Below are 13,774 nucleotides of genomic sequence, written 5' to 3'. Positions count from 1 at the left end.
TTTTTTCAGAAAAAAAAAAATAAAAATAAAAATTCAACTCCATTTTGAGCGAAGATCAGCATTTTCTTCATTCCACTTTGTCATTTTCTCTGAAGCCACATATTTCTTCAAGCAAGAAATTTCATCAAATTATCTTCATCCAGGTCAAGTCCATGTACATTGGAAGAAAAATAATCCACTGTCTCTTCAAATTTTTCTCTTTCTAGAGGAGGTCCTAGTAATATAAGTACATTAATTTCATAGATTTCTTATCTTGTGAATGAATAACGCAGGCACTGTGATTTTGAACAGCATTTTCATGAAATTAATGAGAGATACTGAGAATTCTGTTATGAAATAAGAGCCACTTCAAAAATGCCCAGAACTTGCTTACAGTAATTTATGGTGGAATAAATTTATCTTCTGTCCTGGAATTATATTTTTTAAAATTTCTATAACAGCCCTGGGCATAAGAAGGGAAGTAAAAGGGACGCAGAAACCACTACACATGTCCTTTTCACTTATACTACCTTATAAATAAACGCAGAATAAGGTGGATTTTAGATGACCTGCGAGAGTCGAAAGTTCGTAAAAGCCTGATACAATCCATCAGTGAACTTCCTGTCCGCTATTATCGCACCAAAACATAACTGTCTCATATATATATATATATATATATATATATATATTATTTTAATGTACCGAAGTACATATGATATTTCCATGCAGATATTCTGCGTCAACATACGATGAAATCCCGGCGCCGGAGACAATTTTTCTCCGCTCCATTACGCTCCATTATGTTGACGCAGAATATCTGCATGGAAATATCATATGTACTTCGGTACATTAAAGATATATATATATATATATATATATATATATATATGATATGCGCAAATCACTTCGTGATTTAAGACGGCGCTTATTCCGTCGGATCCCGGCCAACTAGTCACTCATAACGAGTGCACCTCGGCACACGTGTGGACTTCAGTCCTACGTTCATAAACATCTATGACGTAATGCAGAGGGCGGCCACTAGAGGGAACCCAAGAGTTGGAACTTAATCTGAGACGATTCTGTCCGACGCCGGGGTGGGTATCCGGTGTGGCTTAGTGGATAAAGCATCAGCACGTAGAGCTGAAAACCCGGGTTCAAATCCCGGCGCCGGAGAGAATTTTTCTCCGTTCCATTACTCTTTCATCGTATAACTGTCTCAGCCTGGGAAGGTGGAGTGGGGAGTTAAGGAGTGGTCTGCAATGACTCAATCAAGCTACTAGCGCCCATGCCTTTTCTATAACAAAGGAAGGTTAGACTGCGCTTGCGTCCTCACCTTCAGTTTTGATTATGGCATCATTAAATAATATTAATAATTTATTAACAATAAAAATCCTGAGATGTCTCAGAAAGTCCAACTCTACTATTATTGGGAATGCTTCTTTATATCGGCTGACATAATTTCTTTCTCGGAAACAATATTCATCTAATCATTTCATTGAGTTAAATAAAAAAGCAGCTGATGTGTTGTGGACATGCGGAGGTGGCTTATGCAATCCAGGAACTAGCCTGAGACGTAAACACATCGCACGTGCTTGTGAAAATTGAACGTCTTAAGGAGTCGGAGTATGATCAGAAAGATCTGCACCCACCCATTTTTAGATTTTCTGAATTCCATAAAAGAACACAATTTTCTATTTGGAACTTGCAAAATACATGGGCAAGAAACCGTTATCTACAGTTAACATCCAAAATTATGCAGCATAGAGCTCATTAATAATAATAATAATAATAATAATAATAATAATAATAATAATAATAATAATGATTTATTTTAGCTGGCAGAGTTAAGGCCGTAAGGCCTTCTCTTCCACACAACCAGCAAAAAGTGTATATACATATGCATGAACTTACAAAGAATTCAACAATTTGATTTAGATGAGAGTTACATGTATACAAGAGTTATTTACGAATTAAACAACAAAATACTATGAACTATTAATTAAACACTGAAATAAACTGTGTAGCAGAATTAAACTAAAATACATAGAATGTTAATATATTTCAAATTATATTAGATAATAGAAAGAGATTATTATGAGACAATTCTGAAAATGCAGCACAATCAGGATGATGTCTAAAGAAAAAAAGCAACAGTGTAGTCTGTAATATTTTAAATCAGTATGATTGGAGTGAAATGCTAATAAGGTTATCTTTTAAGCTGTTCTTAAAGGTGTTTGTTGTCTTGCAGCCCCTAATACTTTGTGACAAGGAATTCCATTGACGCGAGGTGGATATTGTAAAAGATGAGGAATAACAAGATATTCTATGAAGAGGTATATTTAGCGTGCCACAGATAAGTGATCTGGTATTTACGTCGTGGTTAGAGTATAGATAAGAGAAACGAGACGAAAGGTAATTAAGGTCTTGTCGCAGTGAAAATTACATTTTTAAAATAATGAGAAGAAATTAATGTAGAAGTTTTAGTTTATATGACAATCAAATAATAAAAATTTGTAACTATTTAACATTCTTTTTCACGTATAACGTATGTCTTCGACCTACGTACACTAATAGAAAAAATGAAAAGATTTTGTGGAACGAAAATTCATCTTCAGTTACCATGGAAATGTTTACGTCATATCCCATAAATTTAACAATGTGAACGACAAGGAGAATTCTCATATGCACATAACCTACTTGAAAGAGTTTATTAAAATCCATAGGGTAGTTGCAATATATTAAACAAAATTGTTTTTCAGTTGGGCTTTTACATGTAATTACGCGAAACAGGCTTCTGTACATTGCATGCGTAACCATGAATACAAGATATAAGTATTATTCACATAGAGATGGACAAATGAGTAGCTTAATATCCAAGGCGAACATCTGACCTCAGAAATTTAGATAGCTGTGGATTTTTATACAATTTTTCATGCTCTTTCCAGTTATAGTGAAACCATATGTAAACTTAACACTACATTTAGAAAATGAATTGTGTTAAATATTACAAAGAACACTGTGAAACAAAAAAATTGCCTCTAGATCAAAACTGTTGAGACGACAGATGTCCGTCTTTGATATTAAACTACTCAAATAACGATAACAACATTAGTGGGATATTATCATATGCTTTTATACAGTAGGCCTATACCAGTTAATTGCTAATTTTGTTATTAATTATTTGTGGTTAAAAACAGTTCTTTACTTGTCTTCTTAATAGCATAATATTTTGTTTTAACGTATTATTATTATTATTATTATTATTATTATTATTATTATTATTATTATTATTATTATATTTATTATTATTATTGTTGGAAAAAAAATAACTCTTATTCGTAGCTTATTTCATTCCGTTCATTAGGCACACTTAATTCTTACAGCAAATTGTATTTATTTATCCTAATTTGTCCACACCTGTGGAGTAACGGTCAGCGCGTCTGGCACGGGTTCGAATCCCGGTCGGGGCAAGTTACCTAGTTGAGGTTTTTTCTGGAGTTTTCCCTCAGCTCAATACGAGCAAATACTGGGTAACTTTCGGTGCTGGACCCCGGACTCATTTCACCGGCATTATCACCTTCATTTCATTCAGAAGCTAAATAACCTCAGATGTTGATACAACGTCGTAAAATAACCCAATAAAGAAGTTTATCCTAATTCCTTACTCTCATTATTCTTGTACGGGCGTTACACGCAATCTAAACAGAAGATTTATTCCGAGGAATTTTGCCATTTTGTCGATAAGCCGTCTGCTAATTAATCGAGTTACGACTGACCTTCCAACAGTCTTGAAAAGAACGTAATTATATGAATAAAAATTCGTGAATTGTTAAGTTGTGAACAAAACTGGCCATTTCCAAAGTAGTATTTCTTTTTCATGCAGTAGAAAAACTGTATCGAGCCTTCAATGTACTCTAAAGTGAACGGCAATTTTATGTGTCGTGCATGTTACGTTCGTTGTCCTAATGGTGTCAATAATCATGATTTTAGTTATTTTCTGTATATTTTATAGAAAAAGATATTTTGGAAATGTCCGCTTTTGTTTGGGAATATGAGGAAATGTTCACTTTTGTCGAAAAAAAGCTTTCTGACATTTATAACAGTAAAACATACATGTTACTTACATCAACTGTATCATGGAGTAACGAAGGGTAATATTACATGGTCATTATGTAGTAAGCATCGGCCAGGCAATCTTCCAACTATAGGAGTCCAGAGCACATAGGCTTACATTACCAAATATATATACATAGGCTGCATGTAGTACTCATTGTAACAAGATTTTATCATTAAACTGTTCCTAACCGCTTTGTTGATTAAGTGGCCAGTTTAGACGGCCATGAAATCGTGAACATGAATAAAACAGGCTGCCATTCCATAGGTACTTATTTCTTACTGATTCTGAGTTTATATGGCAGTGACATTGTGATCTTAGAACTCCTTCAATTTGAACTATTTAGACCTACTTATAACACTAACCATTATGCAGTAAGTTACATACAATTTTTACATTATGATCACTAGTAGAAAAGACTATCTTATCTACAAAATGCCGTATATCACGACACGTGGTTATGTTGGGGATGTGATTATTGTAGTGATTATTATTATTATTATTATTCTTATTCTTATTCTTATTATTATTATTATTATTATTATTATTATTATTATTATTATTATTATTATTATTATTATTATTATTATTATAAGCAATTTTCACAACTAAACTCTAAAATATAAAACAACAGCCAAGGCTATGAACCACATTCTTAAAGTTATAATTGTGGAGGCTGCGAACGAAATCGGTCATTTCCACCGAAAACAAAAAATTACTTTTTTACGGTTCAGTATTTTTAGAGAGGTATCTTTCTGAATATGATGCTTTTTTCTATCCCAACTCGGTCATTTCGATGAGAAACAGTATAGTAAAATCAGTATTTTCAATAAAAACTGGATAATTCTATATCATACTATATTTTCATTGTTTTTTATATAAAAAACGGACATTTCCAACATTCTATATGTGTGTTGCAGTTACCAATCCATTCAAAATCGGTCATTTCCACTTCTATGTGCAAGAGTGGTAATATCATTGCTAATTGAAATTATTGTAAAAGTGTTTGGGTAGTCTTAATCCTCAGAAGTTTAAAATTAGGTTGTTTAGAAATATTTTAAATGGACGGAATTAGTTTTTAGATATAATTTTTATTTATTATTATTATTATTATTATTATTATTATTATTATTATTATTATTATTATTATTATTTTAAACAGTCATTACTTTGTTTTTTCCATCAATACTAATATCTAGGTATTTGTCATTGTCTCAATGTAACCCATGCTGATTATACTAATTGTACTATTCCGTTAGTTGTGTGATTATATTCATATGTATTCAATCTCTCTTTTTTATTTTATTTTATTTGTTATTATTTTTTTAAGTTAATACTTGTATACCACTATGTATTTTTCTGTATGTGCTTTTATCCTGGTTGAGTGAAAGAGAAGGCCAGATGGCCTTAACTTTGTCAGGGAAAGTAAAATTATTATTATTATTATTATTATTATTATTATTATTATTATTATTATTATTATTATTATATTCATTTTTCCATGATAGTCTACAGTAGAATGAAAGCGCAGGATATCTAGGGAGATAAGCTGTTCAGTTCATATTTTTATTTTCATGCAATATGCATTCACAGACTTGAGCTAAATGTTTTTTAATTGAAATTATTGCAAAAGTGTTATGGTACGGGTGATTATGTAGTAAGCACCGGCCAGGCCGCCATCTTCCCACGATAGAGGTCCTGGACACATATTTATCCGTTAAGAGTGTAAGGGAACTCACAATATGCTAGTCAGGAGAAAATGTTCAAAATTTAATTAAACTATAGCCTAACATCAGAATAATAGGTAAGGGCTAAAATATAGATATGAATGTTACATTGTTACTTATTGTTTTACGTATAATATTTAAGTAATGAGAGATCGAGATGATGCATTAATTTCTTACTGAATGAAGTTTGTACATTGAATATTACATTTTCTTTGACAGTGATAACAGTGGGTACAGTGGGTACAAAAAAAATGTCATACTTGCACGGTGAATTTTTTTTTTGTACCGTGTCATTGATGCAGAAACATCCAACCCAATCCAGTCCAGGAGGACAATTCTTGGTAACAAATCCAACATATAGATCCGTATCTCCTTGTCTTCCATGGTGACCGAGCCATTGCGTAGCTCCGAAGTACTGAACACTCCTGCAGCTCCGCAGATGTGTTACATAGATGCGCGAGATACGGACGTACGAAATGCCTACAGCCAACCACCTCTGCCTACACGAGATATGGACAATTCTTAAATTGAATCTGCGGTACTCATGCTCCGAGGCTGCGTTAGGACGTGTGTTCGAATCCCGCTTACTATATTATCTCAACTGTAAGACAAATGTCAGACAACTCAATGGCTTATCTTAAGAATGAACTCGCCAAAATACCATCTCGTATCACACATTCTATAGATGTAAGGTAACCGAGTAGTTGATACAGCGTCATTAAATAGCCGATTAGGAAGGAACACCAGCGTGAGCATTATCGCGAGGATCAAGAGCGAGTCCCATTATCTTGTTCCGCCCGTGACGCACGTCTTACTTGGCTAAATGTTGAAACTGTGTACAATTAGCTTGCGTGTCCATGTAATTGGACTTTTGATACGTTCAGTATACAAAGTTGCTGCGAGAAGAGTTTTCCGTTATGCTAGAAGCGTTGCTGCTTAAAAGTCCAGAAGTTCCAGGTTTAATTATGTCAGGGAAGTAGAGATCCATCCTCCTTTTATTTGTATGTCGGTTGATTTGTGTTGTTTTGTGTGGTCTGGCACACTGTTGATCATGTCATTATGTTAGGTTTGTTTATGAAGTCGGTTTTCTTACGATTATCACACCTTCCATTGGATCCGAGCTTATCCGGGCAAGGACGATGGATTTTGAAGAATAACGAATCCTTACTGTGCCTTCTTCGGCGAGGGAATTAAAGCTGTAGAACCTGTGTTGAAGATCTAGGAAAGAATTCTCTTGCTAATATACGGCAGCATGGAGAATTTGTCGGCCGTTTCTCGTTCACGTAGAATTTCTATGCTGATAACTTCTGCAGTAGATAGCGTCGTTAAAAACACCACCACCACCACCACCACCACCACCACCACCAAGTTTTGAAAATACACAAGAATTCGAAAGAGTTTCCCACCAAAAGTGACAGCGGTGTGATTATGATTACACACGTTACAAATAAATTGAAAATTCTTGAGAATTATTTTGCAGTTGATGAATACATCCCATCATAAATTGGTATATATCCTTGAAGTTAAATTAAGTTTGATTAGAGAAACACATTTAGATTATGTGTAAACATTTTGGACACTGTCTCATGCATAAGCCCATATATATTTCTCATTTTGTATTCTATTTTTCATTTTATTGCGGATTAAAAACTACACTGATTTACTTAACATGCTTCTAAACAAAACATTATATATTTTGACAGTATTTGGACACATTTCACATTTTTCGTGATTGCGAAAATCTACCTTCTCCAGTGATTAGATTCACTTGTTAATAAATTAAGGAAAGTCATGCTAGGTGGTTTCAGCCAATCAGGAGAAGTGCAGCCATTGTCTCAACCTTCATAATTTTTGTTGTACAGGTATAGTCTGTGTCACCTGACATAATTAGGAACATTAAATCCAGACGTTTGAGATGGGCAGGGCATGTAGCACGTATGGGCGAATCCAGAAATGCATATAGAGTGTTAGTTAGGATACCGGAGGGAAAAAGACCTTTGGGGAGGCCGAGACGTAGATGGGAGGATAATATTAAAATGGATTTGAGGGAGGTGGGATATGATGATAGAGACTGGATTAATCTTGCACAGGATAGGGACCGATGGCGGGCTTATGTGAGGGCGGCAATGAACCTGCGGATTCCTTAAAAGCCATTTGTAAGTAAGTAAGGTATAGTCCAGGGCTGGGCATCGGGAGCGGAACCAATCTCTAAACGGGGACGCTTAATATTCATCCGTCAGTGAATCAACGCTACGCGGTGTTCGGCGGGGAAGAAAGGGGATGAAGAGAAATCATATGGCTTCCCGTGAGAGAGTAGAATCCGCTCTTGCTGCCCAGCCCTGGTATAGTCTGTGATAGGGAACTCCTGGTTTTATTTCCCTTTCGAAGAGCACCATGTTAGTTAGTGCGAGATCGTGCGTATTTGCTTGTTTTCCGCACAGAACCAATACGCGGTAAGTGTGAAATACCACATTCAGTATTCCCAACGTAACACACATAACAATTTCCCTCTTCTTACCGCTTAAGCGCGACATTCATTTTACTGCTTTAGGCTTTTAACATATTATTTTTAGAGACGTTTAACATAGTAATAATTATAAATTGGAAACTTACCACTGCAATTTCACCTAAATTGCACTTTTAATTCTTGTTTTTAAATATTTGCAAAAATTAAGTAAAGTCTACTACTCCACGAAACTTATTGCATTCCTGATACAAGTAACATTAAGGAAGCCGTGAAAAAATCAACAAGATTCCAGATGCCGATGTTATTACTGCAATATGTTATATAAATAATATTGTTAAAATATTAAAATGAAAAATAAATCATTACATAACCTTACCGTTTGTTTTAAGTTCGCATTTATAGACTGAGGGAAAAAAAAAGACAGACGTATATCACGGCCTGCTGGAGTATAGTAAACACAGAAAACATTTTATAGCAACAATGTTGAAGAGAGATATTTTGGTGTTCCGAAGTTGCCGACATTAAACAGAAACCAAGATGGAGATTTCATTGCAACTAATTAGAAATTCGTCTTTCAGGTATGTAATAAACGATCTTCGCACAAAATAATGTACGATACACGAGCGGTATGTTTGTTTTCATGTTCTCGGAAATTAAAAAAGCTCAACTACGTTTCACTTTTTCAATCTTTTCCTCGACCATGAAAACATCAACATACCGCTCTTGTAACGTACCATTACTATTTACCGCCGTGGTCCAGTTTTCGGACCTAATATATCAGAAAGCATCTTGTGACACCCCTGCTGATCAGCCGAGATGCATGCCTTGTGTTGCGTAACGACCGGTCTCTCTCGCTCCCAGAATCTCTCTCTCTCGCGCGCGTGCAAGGTTTATGGCCAAATTTGGTCGCGGCGCGAGCTAGAGGTCGCGTAAACATTTCTCTCACTCCCTGAGCGATACAGGTGGCCACGGCGATGTGCAACAATTAGTTCCGCAGCGGCGGACGAACAGTGCCTCCGTGTCCTTAATTAGGGGCGGTTATCAGATTGAAACCGAGAGCACTGCATCCGTGACGGTGTTCGAAGCCTGGACTATGCGTGCCCTCATTATAAAAGCAACTCTTAAGGAGGAAAATTCTGCTTTCGTCGAGCTGCTGTCTTGGGAAGGTATAGGAAACATGTCAAGAATCACAGATTGGAATAGCCTATGCGTTGACTGTTTTCTGAGTCTTGTGTTGCAATCTCGTGCTACCATATCATACAATAATTGAGGCGTTCTTTGGAACAAGAACTTAACTGCAAAATCTTGGTCACTTGAACTTCACGTTCACTTACATCTGATTTAATTAGGTAGAAACCGCAGAATTTGTATTCAGAGTCACAATTGGACGGCGATATGCATCAACCGGCTATGCGACATTATGTCAGTTTCGAGAAAAACGCGTTAGAAGATTTTGAAACATTTTTAATCCTGAAGACATACCTATATTTAATTCTTGCGGACCCTCATTATAAAAGGAACTTTTAAGGAGGGAAATTCTGCTTTCTTCGTGCTGTTGTCTTGGGAAGGCATAGGAAACATGACAAGAATCACAGATTGGAATAGCCTATGCGTTGACTGTTTTCTGAGTCTTGTGTTGCAATCTCGTGCTACCATATCATACAATAATTGAGGCGTTCTTTGGAACAAGAACTTAACTGCAAAATCTTACGATGAAAGAGTAATGGAACGGAGAAAAATTCTCTCCGGCGCCGGGATTTGAACCCGGGTTTTCAGCTCTACGTGCTGATCCTTTATCCACTAAGTCACACCGGATACCCACCCCGGCGCCGGATAGAATCGTCTCAGATTAAGTTCCAACTCTTGGGTTCCCTCTAGTGGCCGCCCTCTGCACTACGTCATAGATGTCTATGAACGTAAGACTGAAGTCCACACATGTGCTGAGGTGCACTCGTTGTGAGCGACTAGTTGGTCGGGATCCGACGGAATAAGCGCCGTCTTAAATCACGAATATATATTATTCGTGCTGAAAACCCGGATTCAAATCCCGGCGCCGGAGAGAATTTTTCTCCGTTCCATTACTCTTTCATCGGATGATGACGCAGAATATCTGCATTGAAATATCATATGTACTTCGGTACATTAAAATAATAAATATGATATGCGTAAATCACTTCGTGATTTAAGACGGCGCTTATTCCGTCGGATCCCGGCCAACTAGTCACTCATAACGAGTGCACCTCAGCACATGTGTGGACTTCAGTCCTATGTTCATAGACATCTATGACGTAGTGCAGAGGGCGGCCACTAGAGGGAACCCAAGAGTTGGAACTTAATATGAGACGATTCTGTCCGGCGCCGGGGTGGGTATCCGGTGTGGCTTAGTGGATAAAGCATCAGCACGTAGAGCTGAAAACCCGGGTTCAAATCCCGGCGCCGGAGATAATTTTTCTCCGTTCCATTACTCTTTCATCGTATGATGATGCAGAATATCTGCATGGAAATATCATATGAACTTCGGTACATTAAAATAATAAATATGATATGCGTAAATCACTTCGTGATTTAAGACGGCGCTTATTCCGTCGGATCCCGGCCAACTAGTCACTCATAACGAGTGCACCTCAGCACATGTGTGGACTTCAGTCCTATGTTCATAGACATTTATGACGTAGTGCAGAGGGCGGCCACTAGAGGGAACTCAAGAGTTGGAACTTAATCTGAGACGATTCTGTCCGGCGCCGGGGTGGGTATCCGGTGTGGCTTAGTGGATAAAGCATCAGCACGTAGAGCTGAAAACCCGGGTTCAAATCCCGGCGCCGGAGAGAATTTTTCTCCGTTCCATTACTCTTTCATCGTATGATGACGCAGAATATCTGCATGAAAATATCATATGTACTTCGGTACATTAAAATAATTTATATGCAAAATCTTGGTCACTTGAACTTCATGTTCACTTACATCCGACTTAAGTAGGTAGAAACCGCAGAATTTGTATTCAGAGTCACAATTGGACGGCGATATGCATCAATCGGCTATGCGACATTATGTTAGTTTCGAGAAAAACGCGTTAGAAGATTTTGAAACATTTTTAATCCTGAAGACATATATTTAATTCTTGCGGACTTAATAACCACACACATAATAATGTTTCATGTACTGATTCATACTATATGCATAAAAGTGAGTTATGTGCACTATTATAGACGATATTCCAAAATTGCACTTATTCGAAATAGAAACGATCGCATTATAGTTACGCATCAATCAGTTAAGCGCCAAGATACGTCGCTTACATTGTTGATGCATATTGCTGTGGCACATTTTGATACACATCAGTCATTTAAGAGCCGGGGAAGGATGTGTATATGGTTGATGCATTATATTTAGGAATATAAACAATAAATTAATTAATGTCCAAATACACTTTGATAGTGCAATAAGCTTTAAACAAAGTAACTGGAACAATAATATTAATAAGACAATATTGTGAACAATTTTATAGTAACAAACTTTTGATAGGCCTATAAATGAAATATTTTACGATATATTTTCTGAAGCTTCTACACTATATTGTAACGAACTGTAAACTATATTTTTTTTGCATTTCCACTAAACAAAACAACATGACCGTAATGCAATGCATTACCATCAGTTTTAAATAACATGAAATCCTACAGCTATGCAATTTCCAGTGAGCCACCAATTGGGCTATTCTGCATAAATAATTTGATTCAATCCACTTTGCGCTAAAGACGATGTTAGTATGTGTATCACTTGCAACACATTCTTTTCTACTGTGGACTTCTCACTTACTGTATTCAACCAGCCATGGGTATTGCATTGGTGTGTCATTTGAGGACCTTGACCTTGGCAGAGCTTATCACACTATGCGACATCAAATTTTGTTTAGAGGGGGAGAAAGAAGATGTTGAATTAAAAGGTAGGAGAAATTAAATGTAGTTTGTACGTACTACCTCCGAAGAAAATGTATGAACTAAATATGATTTTTTTTGTAATTATCTTCAGTTCCAAAACGTATAAATCTCTTAAGTAATCTTAAAAAATACCAGACTATTCAAGAGAAAGAATGCAGACGTGATGGACTATTACTAGCTATAGTCGCGACGCTGTTATTCCCGGCGTGACTCCTCTTCTTTGCTTACGTCTTAGGAAGTGAAGGCTCTATAAAGTCTAGGTAGCTAGTATCGTTCGCCAATTTTGTTCTTTCGTTGCCGAGCTACCAGACGAGGAATCTATTTGCCACACCGTTAAACATTATCATGTCGTAGCTCCTATGATAATAAATCAAACGCACTGTAATTCAGCAAATAATTGAGCGGCAAATAACGTCCTCGTGTGCTTTCTGCGAACGCCAACGAAAGAGCCAAAATGACGGGCGATTATATTAAGTATTTATCGAGCCTTTAGAAATGAATAACGTCTTCATAAGCGAATCACAAGACGCACACGTTCTAGCGAATAGAGCAACAAGTTAATATTAGAAAAATTCATATTCTGAAATTAATGGATGAGGAAACTAAGCAACATTATCAGGTCGAAATTTCAAATAGGTTTGGCTCTTTAGCAAGTTCCGACGAAGTTGAGGAAGAGTTAGATGTTGATAGCGAGTGGGAAAATATCCGAGATAATATCAAAATTGCAGCTGAACAGAGCATAGGTTATTATGAAACTAAGGAAAAGAAACTATGATTTGATGAAGATTGCTGCATGGTAATAGAAAGAAGGAAACAGGCAAAATTGAAATTCTTACAGGAGCCAGTTGAGGCGAATACAGATAATTATTTCAATGAAAGATGGGAAGCAATTCTTACACTTACGAATAAAAAGAGAGATTACTTGAAGGAAAAACTGAATGAGGTAAAACAAATACCGTAGTAAGAATAAAAACATTCGAAATTTATATAAGGGCATAAAGGAATTTAAGAACGGATATCAGGCAGGGGTAAACGTGTGTGGAGAACGCAAAGAGAGAAGACGTGTCGTCGTACTCACTAAAAGAATGCTTTATTAACGAATTAAAATTTACAGCATTGAAAAAGACTGCCATTGCTATAACAAACAATTGAATAGCCGAAATAGAAAGTCATAGTTCAATAGGGTGCTCGTAGATTGCAGGGGTGTCTTTAATCCGCCACAATGTGATCAAGGATGAGAATGGTGACTTGCTTCCAGACTCTCATTCAATCCTGCAAGTATAAAGTAAGCAAAGAAGATAATATTGATGTATTATCATCACTGGCAAGCTGACAACAATCAATAACTTAGGAATTACACATCTTATCTTAAGCCTGCTCATGGATATAATAATTATTATTATGATTAAGATGCAAGACAAGCAATTCAGTACGACCAAAGTTGAGCAGTATCGAATGAGGATAATAAGAATTTTATGTATGTAAAAATAGTATTGTCTATCTAGGATTCTATCAAATAGGCCTACCTTACTATAATAATACCGGACAG

Source organism: Periplaneta americana, chromosome 12, assembly GCF_040183065.1.
Source record: "Periplaneta americana isolate PAMFEO1 chromosome 12, P.americana_PAMFEO1_priV1, whole genome shotgun sequence".
NCBI classification, from domain to species: domain Eukaryota; kingdom Metazoa; phylum Arthropoda; class Insecta; order Blattodea; family Blattidae; genus Periplaneta; species Periplaneta americana.
Note: the sequence above shows the minus strand (reverse complement) of the source record.